Genomic DNA, 23,346 nt, shown 5'->3' with positions numbered 1-23,346 from the left:
AGATGTTGTAGTGAACCGAGATAACACCACTGCGCTCCAGCTTGGCAAGGAGTGAGACTCCCTCTCAAAAAAAAAAAAAAAAAAAGAACTGATAAACACTACAAATGAGGGATATGTGAATTATCCTGATTTAATCATTACACATTGTAAGCTTGTATCAAAATTCACATGTACCTCATAAATATGTACAACTATTATGTATCCATAAAAATTTTTAAACTAGTTTAAAAAATCAAGGCTTAGAAATTTAAAAGAATGGAAATTATCCAAAGCTTGTTCTGTGATCATAATGGAATTAAACTAGAAATCATTAACAGACAAATAACAAGAAAATTTCTAAATGTTTGGAAATGGAACAACACACTTCACCATGGGTCCAAAAGGAAGTGTCAAGAAAAATTAGAAATATTTTGAGCTGAACAAAAATGAAAATATAACATATCAAAATGTAGAATGCAGCTAAAGTAGTATTAAAGGGAAATTTATAGCATTAAATGTTTACATTAGAAAAAAGTTCTAAAAGGAATAATCTGAATTTCCATCTTAAAAAAGTAGAGGCCAGGCACAGTGACTGATGCCTGTAATCCTAGCACTTTGGGAAGTCAAAGTGGGAAGATCGCTTGAGCTCAGGAGTTTGAGACCAGCCTGGGCAACACAGCAAGACCTCATTTCCACTAAAAAAAGAAAGAAAAAAAAATTAGCGTGGCATGGTAGTGTGCACTTGTAGTCCAAGCTACTCAGGAGGCTGAAGTGGGAGAATGGCCGGAGCCCAGGAGTTTGAGGCTGGAGTGATCTATGAGTATGCCACTGAAATCCAGCCTGGTCAACAGAGCAAGACTCTGTCAAAAAAAAAAAAAAAAGAAAAAAGAAAAAAAGAAAAAAGAAAAAAAAAAAGAAGAAGAAGAAAAGAAAAGAGGAAAAGAAATTAGAAAAGGAAAAGAAAAATAAACCAAAGCATGCAGAATGAAAATAATACAAATATAAGAGCGACAATCAATAAAATTTAATACAAAACAAGAGAAAATCAATAAAACCCATTTGAAAAAATTCAGTAGCATAAATTCCTAGCAAGTCTGATGAAGAAAAAAAAGACTGAAAACACAAATTGCCAATATTAGAAATGAAGAGGATCTATCATTAAAGACCCCATAGACATGAAAAATAAGAGAATATTATAAGCAACTTTGTACACATACATTCAATAACTTGGATGAAATGGATAAATTCCCTAAACACTACAAACCACCAAAACTCACCCAATGTGAACTAGATAATCTGAATGTCCTTATAACCATTAAATAAACCTAACAAAACTCACATGATCTGTATCTTGAAAACTACAAAATGCTGAGAAAGAAATCAGAGAAGATCTAAAGAAATGGAGATGCATACTGTGTTTATGGACTGGAAGAATCAACATATTAAGGGTGTTCATTCTCCCCACATTGTTCAATTGTTTTAAAACAATACCAGTTGAAATTCCAGCAATATTTTTGGTACATATAGACAAAATGATCATAAAACTTGTGTGATAGGGAAAATGAAGTAGAATAGCTAAAACAATTTTGAAAAGGAAGAAAAAAATGGGAAGAATCACTTTAATCAATATTAAGACTTACTATTAGCTACAGTAATCAACAAAGTGTGGTACTGGAGGAGATGTAAACACATAGATCAATAGACAGAATAGAGCTCCTGCAAATAAACAAATTGGGCATTTAATTTTTGACAAAAGTGCAAAAGAAATCCATGGAGAAGGATAGACTTTTCAACAAAAGATCAATGGTTTGAAACAACTGATCATTCATATGCAAAAAACTTAATTTCAACCTACTTCTCACTTTATACAAGGCTTATCTCAAAATGGATGGTAGATTTAAATATAAACATAGAATTATAAAACGTTTAGAAGAAATCATCTTTGTAACCTGAATTTAGATGAAGAATTCTTAGGACATGAAATGCACAATTCATAAAAGGAAATAGAAGTTTACAAAAATTAATAACTTTTGTTCTGTTAAAGACATTGCTAAAAGAAAAAAGACAATTAGCAGACTGGGAGAAAATATTCACAAATCTCATATCTGACAAATGACATTTACCAGAAGATATAAAGAACTCTCAAAATTCAGCAATAGGAAAATAAATAGCCCAACTTAAAACTGGGCGAAGGACTTCAGCAGACATTTCACCAAAGAGGATGTAAGAATGGCAAATATGTACATGAAAGAATGTTAAATGTCATAGTCCTTAGGGAAATGCAAATTACAACCATAATGAGTTACTACTACACAACTATTAGAATGACTAAAACAGCCTGGGCGCGGTGGCTCATGACTATAATCCCAGCACTTTGGGAGGCCGAGGCGGGCGGATCACCTGAGGTCGGGAGTTCGAGACCAGCCTGACCAACATGGAGAAACCTCATCTCTACTAAAAATACAAAATTAGCCTGATGCGGTGGCGGGTGCCTGTAATCCCAGCTACTCGGGAGGCTGAGGCAGGAGAATCGCTTGAACCTGGGAGGCGGAAGTTGCAGTGAGCCAAAATCATGCCATTGCATTCCAGCCTGGGCAACAAGAGTGAAACACCGTCTCAAAAAAAAAAAAAAAAAAAAAAAAAAAAAAAAAAAAAGAATGACTAAAATAGAAAATGCTGTCACTATCGAGTGCTGGTAAGGATACAAAGCAACAAGTATTTTCACACATTTCTGGTGGGAATGCAAACTTGTAGAGACACTCTGGAAAATGTTTTAACAATTTATTTTTTAAAATAAACATACATTTACCATATGACCCAGCAATTCCCATCCTCTGTAAAGAGGTGGATAGTCAATATTTTAAGCTTTGTAGGCTTTATGGTCTCTGTCACAAGTACTCTTCTGTTGTTACAGTGTCAAAGCAGCCATTGACATAAGCAAATGAATGGTTGTGGCTGTATTTCAATAAAATATTATTTATGAAAACAGGCCGTGAGCCAGATTTGGTCTGAGTGCTGCATGTAGTTTGCTGATCCCTGCCCTAAAGAAATAAAAACTTACATTCACACAAAAACCTGTACATGACTTCATTACAGTGTTAATCATGATTGCCAAACCCTAGAAACTACCTAAATGTCCTTCAACGGGTGACTGGAAAAACAAACAGTGGTATATTCATTCAATGGAATACTACTCAATAATAAAAGAGCTAACTGGTGATATGCACAATGATTTGGATGGATCACAAGGGAATTATGGTAAGCATAAAAAGCAATATCAAGGTAATATACTGCATGATTCCATTTATATGGCATTCCCACAAAACAAAAACCACAGTGATGAACAGATCAGTGGTTGCGAGGGATATCTGTAGTAAATACAATAATATGACTATAAAGGCATAGCATTCGGGAGTATACTGTGGTGTTCTGTATACTGTTTGTGGTGCTGGTAACATAAATTTATGCATATGTTAAATTTCATAGACTTGTACACCAAACCAAAAGCTAATTTAACTTTAAAATAGTTTACAAAATAAAACAGAGAGAATTTTTTAAGTATTTCATTTTCCTATTAAAGTGTCCCAGTTTATTATTATTATTATTATTTTACTTTTATTTTAAGTTCAGGGGTACAAGTGTAGGTTTGTTGCCTAGGTATACTTGTGTTGTGGGGGTTTGTTGTACAGATTATTTCATTACCCAGGTATTAAGCCTAGTACCCATTAGTTGTTTTTCCTGATCCTCTCCCTCCGCCCATCCTCTAGCATCTGTTGTTTTTGACTTTTTAATAATAACCATTCTGACTGGTGTGAGATGGTATCTCATTGTGGTTTTGATCTGCATTTTTCTAATAATAAGTGATGTTGAGCTTTTCTTCATATGATTGTTGTCCACATGTATATCTTCTTTTGAAAAGTGTCTGTTTGTGTCCTTTGCCTACTTTTTCAAGGGGTTGTTTGGTTTTTTACTTCTAAATCTTTTTAAGTTCCTTATCGATGGTGGATAATAGACCTTTGTCAGATGCATAGTTTGCAAAAATGTTCTCCCATTGTGTAGGTTGTCTGGTTACTGTTGATAGTTTCTTCTGCTGTGAAGAAGCTCTTTAGTTTAATTAGATCTCATTTGCCAATTTTTGCTTTTGCTGCTATTGCTTTTGGCATCTTTATCATGAAGTCTTTGCCCATGCCTATGTCATGAACGGTATTGCCTAGGTTGTCTTCCAGAGTTTTTATAGTTTTTGGTTTTATATTTAAGTCTTTAATCTATCTTGAGTAAATTTTTTTATATGGTGTAAGGAACGGGTCCAGTTTCAATGTTCTGTGTATGGCTAGCCAGCTATCCCAGCACCATTTATTGAATAGGGAATCCTTTCCTCATTGCTTGTTTTTGTCAGGTTTGTTGAAGATTAGATAGTTGTAGGTGTGTGGTCTTATTTCTGGGTTCTCTATTCTGTTCCGTTGGTCTATGTGCCTGTTTTTGTACCAGTGCCATGCTATTTTGTTTACTATAGCCCTGTAGTATAGTTTGAAGTCAGGTAGCGTGATACTTCCAGCTTTGTTCTTTTTGCTTGGGATTGCCTTGGCTATTCAGGCTCTTTTTTGGTTCCATATAAATTTAAAACAATTTTATCTGGTTCTGTAAAGAATGTCAATGGTAGTTTAATGGGAATAGCATTGAATCTATAAATTACTTTGGCAGTATGATCATTTTAAGAATATCGATTTTTCCTATCCATGAGCATGGAATGTTTTTCCATTTGTTTGTGTCATCTCTGATTTCTTAGATCACTTGTAGCTCTCCTTGCAGAGATTGTTCACCTCCCTAATTAGCTTTATTCCTAGGTATTTTATTCTTTTTGTGGCAATTTTGAGTGGAAGTTTGTTTCTGATTTGGCTCTTGACTGTTGTTTGTATATAGGAATGCTAGTGATTTTTGCACTATGATTTTGTATCCTGAGACTTTGCTTAAAGTTGTTTATCAGCTTAAGAAGCTTTTGGGCTGAGACTACGGGGTTTTGTAGATATAGAATCATGTCATCTGCCAACACAGATAGTTTGACTTCCTGTCTTCCTATTTGGATGCCCTTTGTTTCTTTCTCTTGCCTGATTGCCCTGGCCAGAACTTCCAATGCTATGTTGAATAGGAGTAGTGAGAGAAGGCATCCTTGTCTTGTGCCAGTTTTCAAGGGGAATGCTTCCAGCTTTTGTCCATTCAGTATGATGTTGGCTGTGGGGTCTGTCATATATGGTTCTTATTATTTTGAAGTATGTTCCTTCAATACCTAGTTTATTGAGAGTTTCTAACATGAATGCATGTTGAATTTTATTGAAAGGCTTTTCTTCATCTATTGAGATAATTATGTAGTTTTTATTTTTAGTTCTGTTTATGTGATGAGTCACATTTATTGATTTGTGTATGTTGAACCAACCTTACATCCCAGGGATGAAGCATACTTGATCGTGGTGGATGAGCTTTTTGATGTGCTGCAGGATTCACTTTGGCAGTATTTTGTTGATGATTTTTGTATCTATTTCATCAAGAATATTGGCCTGAACTTTTCTTTTTCTGTTGTGTCACTGACAGATTTTGATATCAGGATGATGCTAGCATCATAGAATGAATTGGAGAGGAGTTCCTCTTTTTCAATTTCTTGGAATAGTTTCAGTAGGAATGGTACCAGCTCTTCTTTGTACACCTGGCAGAATTCAGCTGTGAATCTGTCTATTCCTGGGCATTTTTTTTGGCTTGTAGGCTATTTATTACTGCCTCGATTTCAGACCTCATTATTGGTCGTTCAGGAATTCAATTTCTTCTTGGTTCAGTCTTGGGAGGGTGTATGTCTCCAGGAATTTAGCCATTTCTTCTAGATTTTCTAGTTTATGTGCATAGAACTGTTTATAATATTCTCTGATGGTAGTTTGTATTTCTGTAGGGTCAATAGTAATATCCCCCTTGTTATCTCTTATTGTGTTTATTTGAGTCTTCTCTCTTTTCTTCATTATTAATCTACCTAGTGGTCTATCTATTTTATGAACAGAGAATTATATTAATATTAATAGTGATGAGAAGAATGTATATTCGGTAGTTTTTGGGTGGGAAATTCTGTGGATAGCTATCAGGTCCATTTGATCCAGAGTTGCGTTCAAGTCCTGATTATCTTTGTTAATTTTCTATCTCGAGAGTCTGTCTAATATTGTCAGTGGGGTGTTAAAATCTCCCACTATTATCGTGTGGGAGTCTAAATCTCTTTGATGGTCTCTAAAAACTTGCTTTATGAATCTGGGTACTCCTGTATTAGGTGCATATATACTTAGGATAGTTAGTTCTTCTTCTTGAATTGAACTCATTATCATCATGTAATTCCCTTCTTTGTCTTTCATGATCTTTGTTGGTTTAAAGTCTGTTTTGTCAGAAACTAGGATCGCAGACCCTGCTTTTTTGTTTTCCATTTGCTTGGTGTATTTTCCTCTATCCCTTTATTTTGAGCTTACATGTGTCATTGTATGTGAGATGGGTCTTTTGAAGATAGTATACCAGTGGGTCTTGATTCTTTATCCAGCTTGACACTCTGTCTTTTACTTAGGGCATTTAGCCCATTAACATTTAAGGTTAGTATTGATATGTGTGGATTTGATCCTGGCATCATGATGTTAGCTAATTATTATGCCGGCTTGCATATGTGATTGCTTTATGCTGTCACTGGTCTGTGTATTTCAGTGTGTTTTTGTAGTGGCTGGAAATGGTCTTTCTTTTCCATATTTAGTGCTTCCTTCAGGAGCTCTCGTAAGGCATGTCTGGTGGTAACAAATTCTCAGCATTTGCTTGTTAGACAAGGATCTTATTTCTCCTTTGCTTATGAAGCTTGGTTTGGCCAGATATGAAATTCTGGGTTGGAATTTATTTCCTTTAAGAATGTTGAATATTGGTCCCCAATCTCTTCTAGCTTACAGGGTTTCAGCTGAGCGGTCCACTGTTAATCTGATGGGCTTCCCTTTGTAGGTGACCTGGCCTTTCTCTCTAGCTGCCTTTAACATTTTTTCTTTTATTTCCATCTTGGAGAATCTGATGATTATGTGTCTTGGGAGTGATCTTCTTGTGGAGTATCTTACTGGGGTCCTCTGCATTTACTGAATCTAAATATTGACCTCTCTAGGTAGGTTGGGGAAGTTCTCACGGATGATATTCTGAAATATGTTTTCCAAACTGATTCCATTCTCCCCACCTCTTTCAGGTACACTAATCAGTTGTAGATTTGGTCTCTTTATGTAGTTCCATATTTCTTGGAGGTTTTATTTATTCCATTTCATTCTTTTTTCTCTATTCTTTCCTGCCTTTCTTATTTCAGAAAGGCAGTCCTCAAGCTCTGAGATTCTTTCCTCCACTTGGTCTATACACCCTTGGGGAACTATGTTTTCTTTTTAGCCAGAGACCAGCTGAGTGGTTGGAGGGGCATTTTGCCTCAAATATAGGACTGTCTCTATGGAGGAGGTACAATATGTTCCGAAGAATTTTGAATGCTACCTCTTTCGGATGCTCCAAAGAGGTAGCATCTGAATGACAAGACCTAATTATTTTTAGTTTCATCAGATTTTCAGTCATGTAAATATTTTATTTTTTCCAATCTTAATTGCTTTCCTTTTCTTTATGGATAGGGGCATGGAGAGGAATTAGTTATATTTCAGCTTGCTATTAATACTTGTGATTGCATTATAACATTCTCATAATGTGTTTTTCAGCTCTATCAGATTGGTTATATCTTCTCTATACTAGCTATTTTGTCTGTCAGCCCCTGCAATGTTTTATCATGATTTTTTGCTTCCTTGCATTGGTTGGGTTACAATGTACTTCTTTAGCTCAGTGAACTTTGTTCCTATCCATATTCTGAAGTCCACTTCTGTCATTTCAGCCATCTCAGCCTCAACCCGGTTTCAAACACTTGCTGGAGAGGTGATGCAGACATTGGGATGCACTGTGGCTTTTTGAGTTTTCAGCATTTTTGCACTTATTCTTTCTCATCTTTATGGGTTAATCTACCTTCAATCTTTGAGGTTGCTGACCTTGGGATGGGGATTTTTTTTCTTTTAATAGGCTGGCCAAAGTGTCCCAATTTAGATGATATATTATTTGGTTAGCATATTTATGAACTTTTTCACAACAATTATATTTACTTCTAATTTTATTCCCTGCTTACAGATGAGGAAACTGAACCTACGGTCATCTTACTATTAAATGGTTGTGCTAAGGGCTGAACCAGTGATTTCTGAATGCAAAGTTTAAGCTTGATATGTAAGGCTATCCAGCCTTCCATTGGATGGCTATTCATCAAATCAACAGCCTCCCCTCAGCTGAGCTCATCAGTGATTTCTGAGATAGGTTTGGCAGCAAGGACCTCTCTGAGGGTTAATATTTCAGGCCTAAATGAAAAAAGGAAGGGAGCCATGTGAATTTATGTGGGAAGGTGCTTTACAGGTACAGGAAACATCAAGTGCAGCATTTGAAGCAAGATCAGATCCGTGTGTTCACAGAGTAGCAAGAAGGCCAGTGTGACTGAGGTAGAAGGAGCGTAAAGAAGAGTGATATAATACACACTCAGGAATGAAGACAATGCCCAGATCATGTAGAGCTTTGCAAATCATGCCAGGGAGTTTAGATTTCATTTAAGTATACTGGAAAACCAATGGAGAGTTCTAAATAGAGAAACAGTTCATCAGATTTATGTTTTTGAAATATCACTCTGCACTGTAGTGGGGCAGGCATGAAAATCAGTGGGGGCCAGTTTGGAAGTTATGGTCATATTCCTGACTGGAGGTGACAGTGACTTGAGCTAGGTTGGTAGCTGGGGTCATTATGAGAAGCAATGAGCTTCTCAATATATCCTGAAATAGGCTTGACAGAATTCGCTGATGGATTGAATAAGAAGTTTGAGTGAAAATAATATTTTCCAAGCTCTGTGTACATTACTGTAAAAGTCTTAATGCAGTGGGAGCAATGAGAAGTGGTCACATTGAGGATATGTTTTGAGGAAAGAGACAAAAGGGCTTGATAATAGATTGGAAGAGGCTGGAAGGAACAGAGAGAATTAAAGATGACTCCCAAGTTTTGAGTCTGAGCAAATGAGTAAATAGAGTTAATATATAAGAAAGCAGGAAACACGGAGAACTCAGCAGGTTTGGAAGAGTAATTAAAAATTATTTTTTATATTCCAAGTACAAATATTGAGCAGGCAGTTTGATCTATGAGTGTGGTATTCAGGAAGGCAATCAAGGCAGGAGATTTAAATTTTAAAGTTATCGGCCGGGCGCGGTGGCTCAAACCTGTAATCCCAGCACTTTGGGAGGCCGAGACGGGCGGATCACGAGGTCAGGAGATCGAGACCATCCTGGCTAACACGGTGAAACCCCGTCTCTACTAAAAAATACAAAAAACTAGCCGGGCGAGGTGGCGGGCGCCTGTAGTCCCAGCTACTTGGGAGGCTGAGGCAGGAGAATGGCGTAAACCCGGGAGGCGGAGCTTGCAGTGAGCTGAGATCCAGCCACTGCACTCCAGCTCGGGTGACAGAGCGAGACTCCGTCTCAAAAAAAAAAAAAAAAAAAAAAAAAAAATTTAAAGTTATCATCATCTAGATAGTAGCTAAAAATCACAGGACTTGTGAAATCACCAAGGGACAGAGTGTGGATAAAAAGGAGGGGCAAAGACTGTTCTAGGACACTCTATCATTTAGAGGTCAGGAAGAGGAAGATGGGTTTGCAAGGGAAATTGAGAAGGAGCAACCAGTGAGGTAGGAAGAAAATCTGGAAAAATCCAAGTGAAAAGAGGGTTTCATGGAGGAGAGTATCGTCAACTGTGTCAAATGTTGCTGAGTTCAGAGGAGGTGGGAAATGAAAATTGATCATAAGGCTTGGTATTAAGTAGGTTACTGGTGACCTTGATGAGAACCTCTTCAGAGTAGAGGGAGGTAGGATAGTGGAGACTTACCCTTTCATGCTTTTTCTCTTTCATAAGGGGTGGAATAAGAGGAGCATGACTTCAAGTGGATGATTTTTAAGTGAGTCCAAATGTAATATAGTGCATGGTTGATAAGAATGTCTGGATAATTACCATGTTCCAAGGACACATTGTTAGGGAACTCTATTGTAATTAGAGTTTTAAAATCAATAAAAGTTATTTTCTATCTTGAAATATAAATGCCATGTATTAAATGATGAAGCAGAACCAAGTTAATATTTAATTCAATATGAGGATAATCTCTGAGGTCAATTCCATACATTTAAATGAAGCAAAAGACTAGCTTCGAAGGTAGCTTAATAACTTCACATCTTTGAGAGGCATCTCTAAAATCACAATAGCTGATATAGCTATCTTCAGAGCTAGTCATTTAATACATGGCATTGACCTACTTTCCTCTTTAATTATTTAAGAGTTAGCTGTTCGGTTGAATCTTGTCCTTGCAACGTGAAGAGCAGGACTATAATTTGTTGTACATTTTTTAGTCAAAATTATAGAGTTCATATAACAAAGAGATCTGTTGCAAATAAATGTAAAAGTAAATCAAAGGATACAGAACTCATTTTTAAAAAATATTAGTTTTCCAGTATGAGGAATTTATATTACCATTTGATTACTATTTGTTTCCATTTTTTTGATGTTAGATAAAAATTGACTTCCTATTTACTTGAGTAGTAATTTACCTCTAGCACCTACACAGGCAGTTGTGAAGATTGAGATGTCTCATTTTATTTTCCCCCAGTAAACATAATATAAAGTGGGTTTGTGGTTGGGGTGAGAGGAGAATCACCTTTTCATATCTGAAAACCTAATTTATTTTCCCTTCCACTCAAAATGATCTAACTTTTGCCGTACTACCAGGTAATGGCAAAACATAATCCAAACTGGGACTACAGCAAGAATTCCACTAGAACAGCAGGCATCCTCTCTCCCTTTGCCCCAAACTGACTTACTCTCTTTTAAGAATTGGAAAGTTGCTAGTTATTCCTGCTGTCCACCTCTCAGGTCCTCATTCCATGACACCAAATTTGTGTTTCCTCTACCATCAGCTGGCATTTCATGTTTTTGGGTTACCATCAGTAGTGTGTAGGTGATTGATTAACAATTGGCTCTCTGGAAAATAAAAGTTTTGGTTTGTAGTGTTTTGTCCATTTCCATGGTGTGACTTTTCCCACTGTGACTGATTTCAAGTTACCAACGTGATAAACACAGTTGGGAAGAGATGCATATACCAGGTTATCAGGAACCAGTAAGAGCTCACTCCAGCACACTGCAACCCAATGTTGTTTGCCCGGGTTGCAATAGGAAAATAATAGAATATGGTGCAGAAAGGGTGCAACAGCCCTATGAACATGTAAACCAAAAGAAAATAATATGCTCCTTTTAGAAATTGGAAAAATATCAAGATAAGTAGCATATCATCTGGGAGAAAGAAAGGCAAATTTATGACCAAAATTCCAGTATATACTCAAATTAAGTATTTTAAGTAAATCAGAGAGAGAGAAGTTGAAGGAGGCAGAATTACTTTTTGCTGGTAATTATTTCTATGAGGCTAAATAAACAACTATTCTGATAAGCTATCAACTATCTGCAAAGGATCTTGGAAGTATAATTTGATTTCGTGCCTAGGAGAAAAACAAAATGTTTGAGTAAACACACAGCTTTGTCTCTGCCACTCAAACTCTAAAGGATTCACCTGCTTCAAATCTTCAGCTCCTTTATTTTCTCAATTCACTGTTCTGTAGAACACCAGAAGACATCTTCAGAAAAAGTTTCATAGTGATGGACCCAAGTACTCAATTCATGTTGTGATGATAACCAGGCAAATGAAGACTCTGTACTCCTCAGCCAGTTCCTATAAGCATAATAAGTGATGGATGTTTTTCTAAGTGATAAATGGAATTTTCCTAATCTCAGAAATAAAGTAACTGATTCCAATTTTTGAAAACCATCAAGGACTTAGATGGCAGAAGCCACATCATAAACCTTATCAAGTTGTTTGTTGTTTGGTTCTGAAAATAAGGCCAGGTAGAGAAGTTTGTTTGTTTGTTTGTTTGTTTTTTAAGAATAATAAACTTGATCAAGGACAAGTGGTGAATAATAGTTTATTTTATTTACTGATCACTAAATTACATGCCCATAGACGTTGCCAAAACTCGTTTTTTAGTTACTCTTGTACATGTTCTGAAAGTGTTCATTTTCTAAAACAAACCACCATTCCCTCAATCCTGGGAGACATGCTATCGTCTTAGTATAACTCAAGACCTTCACGAACATAAATTTATATAAAACTTTTATAATATCAAAATGTCTTAGTAACATAGCAGCAAGATATTTAAAAGAACAATTTGTAATCTAACTTGGCATATATATAAGATTTTTCTCTTTTTATTCTCATTTTTATCACTAGGGTGTTTCAGATGTCAGAGTTTCAGTTTAGGATCAACAATTAACATGATATATGTAGAATTTGGAAACAATTCATACAAAAGTAAATATAATGATAACAATAAAAGGCTTGGGAAGTCAGCTCTTTGAGGAAAGAGACTGGGACGTTTTCCCAACAAGACAGGGTTTTAATTTGTTTTTTATCTTACTTGTTTATGGAATACAGGAATGAATACAATACCACCAGGTAACATTTAACATAAGCATGAAAATAGGCAAAGAAGGTATAAGGACAGAAACAATTAGACACAGAAGTTATGAGTAAAATAAGCACACAGAACATAGCCCAAGAGACTCTATATTAAATGTACTTGCTAGAGATGGACTATCTGTTTGGCTCTGTGGTACCCTGCAGCAAATGCAAAGATGTAACCCAGTAAGTTACATGATACAGACAAGCTGGTTAGAACAATCACAACTTTTCCTAGTATTGAGGCCAGAGTAATAGGATATTATCTATGTTGCATTATTGCCCATGAGTTCGACAACCTCCTTGTGATGAATATAGAAATAGATTTCATAGGACTTTTAAACATCCTTAATGAATGACTGTGGCATATTATTAAAGAACATTAACAGAAGCGTTTCTAGGAGAGATTAAAACAATATGGCTGGGTGCGGTGGCTCACACCTGTAATCCCAGCACTTTGGGAGGCCAAGGCGGATGGATCACCTATCAGGAGTTTGAGACCAGCCTGGCCAACATGGTAAAATCTCTTTTCTACTAAAAGTACAAAAATTAGCTGGGTGTGGTGGTGCGTGCCTGTAATCCCAGCTACTCAGGAAGCTGAGGCAGGAGAATCACTTGAACCCGGGAGGCAGAGATTGCAGTAAGCTGAGATCAAAACAATATGAGGCAGAATGTCTCAAGTCTAATCTGCCATTATCTAGAATAAGGATTCAGAACTGAGCTACTCAATAACAGTAGCCATTAGACACATAGGCTAATTATATTTAAATTTAAATTAATTAAAATTAAATACAATTTAAAAATTCAGTTCCTCAATCATACTAGCTACATTTTAAGTTATCAGTAGCCATTTGTGACTGGTCCTACAGTGCTACAGTGTTGAACAGCACAGATGAAGAATGCATCAATCATTGCAAAAAGTTCTAGTGGATAATATTGACTTAGACTTCCAGAACAAGATTGTAGTACTGACAATTTTTCAAACAAACTTACCTTCTCCGCCAAGTCTGCAACAGTCACTGAAAAATTGTGAGTTCAAGGTTATGCCCTGACAACCACTAGTAAAGCAATAATTTCACATTTTTTGTTAAAGGCAGAATCATAGCTTTACTAGGCAATTCAGAAGTCTTATTAATTTTCTCTTAGGGTAAGGATGAATGGTGATGGACTTAATGCATATTCAGCAAGATTGGAGAAAGGCAGTTCGTTACAAAAAAGAGCAAGGTGGGACAACAGGAAACACATTGAAGAGTTGAGGAGAGTACTTTAGAGTTGTTCAAAGACATGAGAATACAAAGAACAGTTGTCTTTCTATTATGAGTAAGTGGTCTCCTGCCCCCATGATATGCTGTAATTCTTTGAGCTGGAAGATTTGACTGTATGCCAAATAACGGCCTTAAACAGTGATCATTATTTTCCCTTCTGAAAGCTTCATCATCGGTCTAAGCAAAATATCATGGGAATATAGAGAAGAGAGATCTATGGGTTGTAACTATTGCAACTGTTTTGTTACAAACTCATCAAAATTTATGAACCTAGTTAGTATTTGAAATTATTCACTTCCTCCAACGTGCATTCCACAAAGCACTGTTGCAATCCTTTTAGTATCAGTTTCAAAAGCGTTTTGCAAAACACGTAAGCAAAAATGTCATGGTCTTGTTGCTTGTACCCTTGTTCTCCCATAAATATTGTCAACATAGCAACTGGGCAGTCCTCTATAAATTCAAGTCAGAGTAGAGCACTCCTTGATTCAAAGCTTTGTAACGGCTTCCATCTCACTTGGAGTATGTGCCGGAGTCTTTACAATGACCTACCAGACCTTCCACAATCAGCCAATCAGCCCTGTTACCTCCTCTCTTACCACTTGCTCTTTGCTCAGTCAGGTCCAGCTACACTGGCACTTCTGATCTTTTTTTTGTTTTGCCACCACAGTCTCATTCTGTCGCCAGACTGGAGGGCAGTGGCGTGATCTTGGCTCACTGCAATCTCTGCCTCCTGGGTTCGAGTGATTCTTCTGCCTCAGTCCCCCGAGTTGCTGGGACTACAGGCACCCACCACCACGCCCAGCTAATTTTTGTACTTTTGGTAGATACGGGGTTTCACCATGTTGGGTAGGATGGTCTCGATCTCTTGTCCTTGTGATCTGCCCGCCTCAGCCTCCCAAAGTGCTGGGATTACAGGCGTGAGCCACTGTGCCCAACCTCTGCTCCTTCTTAAACAAAACATGCATGAGCCTACCTCCGGACGTTTGCTTTATCTACCTGCTTTATCTGAATTATCCTTCTACTAGGCATCATTGGTCAACTCCCTATTCCCCCTTCAAGTCTTGGCATAAGCCTCATGTTCTTAATGAGTTTGGCTCTGATTACTCTTTTTAATACTGCCACCTGCCCATGCCTTCCCAGGTCCTCAACTGCCACACTCTCCATCTTCCCTTACCTCACTCTACTTTTAGTTTTTTTCATTGTATGTACCCAATAATATATTGTAGTACTATGTAATTGATTTATTTCTTACATTTATTGTCTACTATCTGTCTCCTCCAGCTACAACTTAAGTTCCATAAAGACAGTGCTTGTTATTTTGGTCACTGATATATCTCCCGCACTAAGAAGAGGGCCTGGAACACAGTAGGCACTCAAAATATAGTTGTTAAATGAATGAATGGCTTTATAAGAATTTCTCTTTTTGAAAGTATAAAATTATATTTCTTCAGTTTCAACACTGATTTCTGGTGCATTCTAAATATCAAGTCACAACAGTGTATAATTTTATAGCTGGAAAGGCCCTTGGAAGTAACATAATATGATCATGCCTTTATATATAAAAGTAAACCATGCCCCAGAGAGATTAAGTGACAGCACAAGGTCAACCAGCTAATTTATAGCAGAGCCAGGGCTGGAGGATAGGCTTTCAGATTCTCACTCCACCCACAAAATATCAGGATTTTCCAACACCACGTGTATTGAAAAGAATATGCCACTGTCTCTGACAATTTTACCAGAAACAGACGTGCTGCCATATTTTTAGCGACAGGAACATCATTGCAATAAGTGGATAGCTTCATGAGCAGCATGAACTTGAATGTATAAATTTAACAGTATTTTTAAAGATAGAATCATATTACTTAACAAATATCTCATATAACTCCTCATCAAACTATAGTTTTTAAATACAGTGTTTTACGTAAAGTCAAAATGTAGTAATTCTAGAAAAAAATAGAGTCTTATCATAAATACATAAACTAAACCTTGATTATTTTCTACTTCCTTTATATTTTCTGTCACTTGGGCTCCACTTTATTCCCTTGTTGACAGGTGCGGTCTTAATGTGCATCTTTGAGAAAATAGGTGCTTTTTGGTACAAACCACTTTTATCTTTGGCTTATTAGAAGCATCTATATATCATAGCCTGGGGAAAGAAGATAAAATAGGGCATCTTTCTTGCATATAAATCATGGCTTGTGGATCATCGCTGTTAATTAAAAATCCTTGCAAGGCTAAATTCAACATGATGGAAGCTTAGGACATCCTTGCTAAAGGACAAACCTGGAAGGAAAAGTATTTTTAAATTTCCATGAGAAAGAAAGTAGAATGAGAACATTATGGATCCTAGCTCTGGACTTAGGGTTAAAATTTGCTACACATATTATACTGCACCATAATTTGTTGCTGACTGGATGTGAACATGCTAATTCCTTAGTGTAATTGGGTTACATTTTCTTTTATTTTCGTGATGTTTGGTGTTTCAATGTTGTCTGGCAACATAATCTTAGTATTAACTGGAGATAGGAAATATACAGCCTTGATCATAAAAAGTGTGAATTTCACAAGGACAGAGCAATATAAACAGAATTTTTACCATCCCATTTCAGTGACATATTCAAAAAAGAGGCCCATTATCCTTGAGTTTGGTTTGCATGGTTATTTGATACCCTTAACGCATAAAGGAGAATAGTTAGTGTAGGAGTCTTTTCAAGGTATGAACGGATATTTATTTTAGGGTTGTGATTACTTATGCTCCTGGTCGGTGCCAGTCAGGTCAATAGGATTATATTCCAGAAATTGATTTCCCCCCAATGAGTAAATAATGAAGTAATTTAACCTCATCTGCTTCCTAATCTAAAACCTTTCACTTGTACCATGAAGAAAGGCAGCTGCCTTCGCTTGAGAAGTGCTCATGCACAAGGCCAATAAATACCTTTGGGTTTTATATGAAGGTCATGCAAAGCTGATCATTCAGGAAATGTGTACACTTAAAGTGCATCTTCTATTCCTTATAGCCATCAATCCCGGCTTTCAGAGACGTCTCCACCTATGTTAAAGGGTGAACACAATACTGCATTAATCATGGGCATGGCTGTTGCCCTGCAAATTTCTCTTTCATTTATTTTAATTTAAGTGTTTATTTGGATCCTAGCATAGAAAGAAAACAGCACTTAGCTGGAAATGAAAATAAAAAGGCAGTTGGAAAGTAGTGACCGTTCAGATTATGAATTATGCAGGCTTGCTTTATGCTGTGCATGTTATTTTATTATTGTACCCGCTGTGGCTTCTTGAAGAAACCTAACATACCTGGAAATCACAATTAGACTAAAAATATGACTCTCTTGTCATAGAGGAAATCACCTAGTGGTCAGAGTACATAGTCGTCCCATTCTTTTTCTTCATGATTCATGTTGCTAAAAATGATGTTATGCAACATGAATACACATTTACTACATGCCGGACAGAGCACTAACACTTTACTTGCATTATCTCATTTAATGCTTTTAGGGTCAGGAATCCAGCTAGCAGTGGTTTCAGGAATCAAGGTCGGACCACCAGATTCCAAAAACCAGGTGCTTGGCCACTGGATTTCAGTACTCCTATGCCCACAGTTTACTGTTAAGCAACAAAAATCATCATCCTCCAAATCATTCCTTTGCTAATTATGCCTCCTGTGCAGAATATAGGATTTTTATCAAAGAGTTTCCTCTGGGAGCTTCCTATTCATCTGAGGAAATAAAAGGTAAAAAGACTGAAAAGCATTATAAAAAGTAATAACTTAATTGAAAATTACTTTTGCTCTTTTCTCTGATGTTTTAGAAATCGGCACTGTCTTCTCTATTTCACAAAATTTCAAATATTACTGCAGTTTTGTTTACTCCTTCATTTTCTTTTTAGCTGTCTGTGGTAGTTAACAAAAGATGTTTAGAATATTTAAAATAAATAAATAAAATCTGTCTTTTCTGGCATTTTTAATATATGGAGTTGAGGTTGAGTGACTTGCATACAGAAAGTGTAAATTCTGAGAGGAGATATGTGTAATTGGTCGTAACAAAAATGTTTCTCTCATTTATTCCCTGAATTTTTGTTGAATGTTCACTGTACACCAGGTAATGTGCTGAGCACTAGATAAGACCTGTCAGTTTTAGTTAAATTGCCCCTCTTACCTGATACCAGAAACCATTAGACCTTCCTCAGACTCTAAATTTTCTGATTATTTGTCTAACTTGCTACTAGACATCATGAGAGCAGAAAGCACATCTACAACATTTAATATAGAACCACAAGTGCCTAATAGACTATTTGGCAGCCACTCAGTGAGGCAGAGAGGGATGAGCTCACCCCATCTGCATTCTTCATTCTTCCTGAATACACAGTTAGACAGTTTCTCCAACCTCCATTGCAATTAGGTGTGAACATGTGCTGACTACAGTCCAATTCAATGTAAACAGACTGAAAAGGTAACTCATCCAAGACTGGCCCATAGAAACCTTCCACTCATGATCCTCTTGCTCTGTCCCCACCCATAAGCTGAATGGAGAGAACTCCAAGGACCTCAAGGAGAACAAAACTATAAGGTAGAAAGAGCTTGGGTCCTTGAATGACTGCATGGAACAGAACCATCTCTTCCTCTGATAAACCCACATAGAAGAGAGAAATGAGAAAAAAATATGATTTCTTTTATTAATCCAGAAATCTCCAGATTTGTATGTTGCAGAAGTTAGGTTTACTTACCTTAACTATAGAGGAATGAATGAAAGAATGAGTGAGATAGCACTCCTGATATCAAGGCATTTTCATTTTAGTTTTTGGATAGCCTCATGTTTTCTACTTGAAAAGTCTTTTAGGAATCATTGGGTAGTTGTAAAATATAAAAGATATTTTTATGGGAATTACACAAAATGTGCTCAGAGAAACCACTTGGGAATGTTATATTGGGTATCAGAAGACCGTTTGCCTCCACATATGCAGGAATACCTTGGAAATCTTGTGGGTTTGGATTAAGACCACTGCAATAAAGCAAACATCATAATAAAGTAAGTCGCACAAAATTTTTGGTTTCCTAGTGTATGCACAAGTAATGTTTACACTATGCTGTAGTCTAACACATGTACAATAACAATTTGTCTGAGAAAACAATGTGCATACCTTAATTTAAAAATATCTTACTGCTAAAAATTGCTAAGATCCTCTGAGCCTTCAGCAACTCATAGTATTTTTGCTGGTGGTTGGTCTTACCTCGACGTGGAAGACTGCTGACTGATCAGAGTGGTGGTTGTTGAAGGCTGGACTGGCTGTGGCAATTTCTCAAAATAAGACAATGAAGTTTGCTGCATCAACTGACTCTTCCTCTCAGGAAATATTTCTCTGTAGCATGCAATGCTGTTTCACAGCATTTTACCCACAGTAGAATTTCTTTAAAAATTGGAGTCAATCCTCTCAAACCCTGCTGCTGCTTTATCAACTAAGTTTATGTAACATCCTAAAGTTTTTGTTGTCATTTCAACAATGTTCACAGCATCTTCACCAGGAGTGATTGCACGTCAAAAACAATTTTCTTTGCCCTTCCACTATGCATTCCTCATCAATTCAAGTTTTATCATGAGATTGCAGCAATTCGGTAACATCTTCAGGCTTCACTTCCAATTTTACTTCTCTTTCTACTTCTACCACATCTACAGTTACTTCCTCCATTGAAGTCTTGAACTCCTCAAAGTCATCTATGACGACTGGAATTAATTTCTTCCAAAGTTCTAACCTCTGCCCATGAATCCTGAATGTTCTTAATGGCATCTATAATGGCAAACTTTTTCCAGAAGATTTTCAGTTTACTTTGCCAAGATTCATCAGAGGAACCACTATCTATGGCAGGTGTAACCTTGCAAAAGGTATTTCTCCAATAGTAAAGATTTTGAAGTCAAAGTTACTCATTGATCCATGGGCTGCAGAAAGGATGTTGTGTTAGGAGGCATAAAAACAACATGAATCTCCTTATACACCTCCATCAGAGCTCTTGGGTGACTATGTGCACTGTCAATGAGCAGTAACATTTGAAAGGAATCTGTTTTTCTGAGCAATAGGTCTCAGCAGTGGGCTTAAATTATTCAGTAAACCATGCTGTAAACAGATATGCTATCATACAAGCTTTGTTGTTCATTTATAAAGCACAAGCAGAGTAGAATTAGCATAATTTTTAGGGCAATAGAATTTTTAGAATGGACATTGGCTTTAACCTAAAGTTGCCAGCTGCATTAGCCCCTAACAAGAGAGTCAGCCTGCCCTTTGTAGCTTTGAAGCCAGGAATTGTGTCCTCCTTTCTAGCTATGAAAATCTTAGATGGCATCTTCTAAAATAAAATAGAAGGCTGTTTTGTCTACATTGAAAATCTGCTGTTTAGCGTAGACACCTTCATCATCTTAGATCTCAGCTTGATCTTCTGGATGACTTGCTGCAGAACTTGCTGCTTCTCCTTGCACTTTATGGAGATGGCTTCTTTCCTTAAACCTTAAGAAATCTCTGCTAACTTCAAACTTTTCTTCTGTAGCTTCTTCACCTTCCTGAGCTTCTTCACCACCAGAGCTTCCTCACCTTCCTCACCTCCAGAGCCTTGCTCTGGATTAGGCTTTGACTTAAGAGAATGATGTGATTAGTTTGATATTTTATGCAGAGTACTCAAACTTTCTCCATATCAGCAATAAGGCTGTTTCACATCCTTATCTTTTGTTTGTTCACTGGAGTAGCTCTCCTAATTTCCTTTGAGAACTTTTCCTTTGCCTTCACAACTTGACTGTTTGGCACAAGAGGCTTAGCTTTCAGCCTACCTTGGCTTTTGACATGTCTTCCTCACTAAGCTCAATCACTTCTAGCTTTTGACTTGACGTGAGAGACAAGCAATTCTTCCTTTCATTTGAAAACTTAGAGGCCACTACAGGGTTATTAATTGGCTTAATTTCAATATTCCTGTGTCTCAAGGAATAAGGAGCCTGAAAGAGAGGAAGTGGGTAGGAGGGAAATGGCCAGAATACACACAACTTTGATCAATTAGGTTTGTATTCTTATATGGGTGAAGTTCATGGGGTCCCAAAACAATTACAATAGTAACATCAAAGATCACTGATCACAGTTCACCATAACAGGTATAATAATAATGAAGAAGTTTGAAATATTGTGAGACTATCCAAAATATGACACAGAGTCATGAAATAAGCACATGCTATTGGAAAAATGGTGCCGATTGACTTTCTGGATGCAGGGTTGCCACAAATCTTTATTTTGTAAAAATTGTGTTATTTGCAAAGTGCAATAAAGAAGCACAACAAACTGAGGAATGCCAGTGTAAAGTTAGACAATTCCCAAGGGATATAAAGACAAAATTCATGTCCTCAGGGAACTTGCATAGTGGTGGGGAGGAGAGGAAAGTAAGCAGAAACTTGGTATCGTGACTCTTCAAGCAATTCTCTCTTTACCTGATACTCTTTCCCAGATAAGCCTGTCTATGACTTTAACATCTATATTCTGACTGCTTTCAGCGTACGTCCTTCCACACAAACTCCCCCTCTGAGCTCCATGGAGGTACCAAACTGCGTATCAATTGCATGTTTCACAGACATCTCAAACTCAAACTCAACATGTCCAAATTTGAATTCAGAATTGACCCAAACCTGATCAGCTCCAAGTGTTCTTCAACACAAATAATGGTACACCATCCCCTCCTCACAATACACACTCAGTTGTGCAAGTTCCAAGTTTGAGAGTGTTCTCGACATCCTTTTTTTTTCATCCTCAATCTTTATCCCTTCTCAACATTAGAGTCCTGTTGATTTTACTTTCTCAATATTTTACAAATCTTTCCACTCCTGTTCATCTTGATCCCTCGCTATCCAAATCTAAGCCCACAGCCATAACAAATGCTACCAAACTAGCTGCCCCGTATTTATTCCAATCTTTTATCTATTTACACACATTACATCAAAAGTGACATTTTAATAGTAGAAATATAATCACATACCACCTATGGAAATGACATCTCATTTTCCACCGGGGAAAATAAAATTCTTAACAATACCAATATCCCTGGATTTCCTAGCCCCTGTCTGCCTCACCACTCCCATCTCACACCAATGTCTCTCTCTATGACTCCATCATGCTGGCCTGTTTCTTCTTCTTCTTCTTTTTTTTTTTTTTTTCTTTTTTGTAGAGACAGGGTCTTGCTATGTTGCTCAGGCTGGTCTTGAACTCCTGACCATCCTTCTACCTCAGACTCGTAAAACGCTGGAATTACAGACAGGAGCCACTGCACCCAGCCAGCTCCTGATATGTCAGGGCTGTTCTCGTACCTGATATGCTCTCCCAGTTCTGTTTTGTCTCAGTTCAAACATTGTATCCAAAGGAAGCCACTGCTGCACTTCCACTAGATATAAATTTCTTTTCCCGCTCCTCTCACAGTAACTTAGAATAATTATTAAATATGTGATTGCGATGAGTTTATTTAACTGTGACCTCTGTTGACCATAAGTCTGTAAGAACAGAGAGAAGGTATTTTCTTTTGTGCTATATTCCCGCTGCCTCGTATGGGGTCTGATATAAGGAAGACACTCAATAAAAGTGTGCTCAATTAATTCATTAAATAAACACATGATGCAATATGGACATATTAGAGAGAGATCTAAACACACTTGAGGCATCAAAAATGTATTCCCTGATAACATATCTGAGCTTATTTAGGATGGCTTAGTAAATATTAGCCCCCCAAAAGAAGATGGTTGGAAAATATACCTGAGACACTTGTTATAAGTGAGATATTGTGATAAACATTTTACATGCACTATTCCATTTTACATTTGAAGAATCTGATGTTGAAGCACAAGGAAAATGAAGAACGGCCCAAAGTGGCAGAGTCAGAATTGATATCCAGATAGTGCGACTTCAGAGGCCCGGAGACATCATAACTGTAAACGTATCCCTGTAAAAAACAAGAATTTTAAAAATCAATAATCACCTATCATAAAATTACTAATACTATAGTAACCTATAATAAAATTCACCAATGCCCTATCTCTGGTTTTGACCCCTATTCTACAAGATACTAGAAGCAGATTTATAGTCATTGGAACTATAGCAAAGCGAGGATTTGATTTGCCTTAGCAGTTTATGGTGATATCGATGTGTAGCCAGTGCCTGGGTGACGATGCCAGGATTAGGTAGGTCTGATTGTCTGAAGTGAATCACTCTATAACTGATCTGCTGGGAAGAAGGACTCTGCTCATGAGGCAAGCAACTGGGTGAGGTTCTCTATTCCTAGAGTGAGTGGCATTGTAGGTGATAGTAAGCCTCAGCTTCCTAGCGCTCATCAAGAAAATAATGTCAAGCAAAATCACATTGAAAGACATTTACTAACTGGGTTGGTTCTTTGGAAGGAACAGGATTCTCTGCTGGGAAAAGAGACAGAGTGAG

The sequence above is a fragment of the Macaca nemestrina genome, chromosome X (assembly GCF_043159975.1).
Source record: "Macaca nemestrina isolate mMacNem1 chromosome X, mMacNem.hap1, whole genome shotgun sequence".
Taxonomy (NCBI): domain Eukaryota; kingdom Metazoa; phylum Chordata; class Mammalia; order Primates; family Cercopithecidae; genus Macaca; species Macaca nemestrina.
This window is presented reverse-complemented; position numbering follows the sequence as displayed.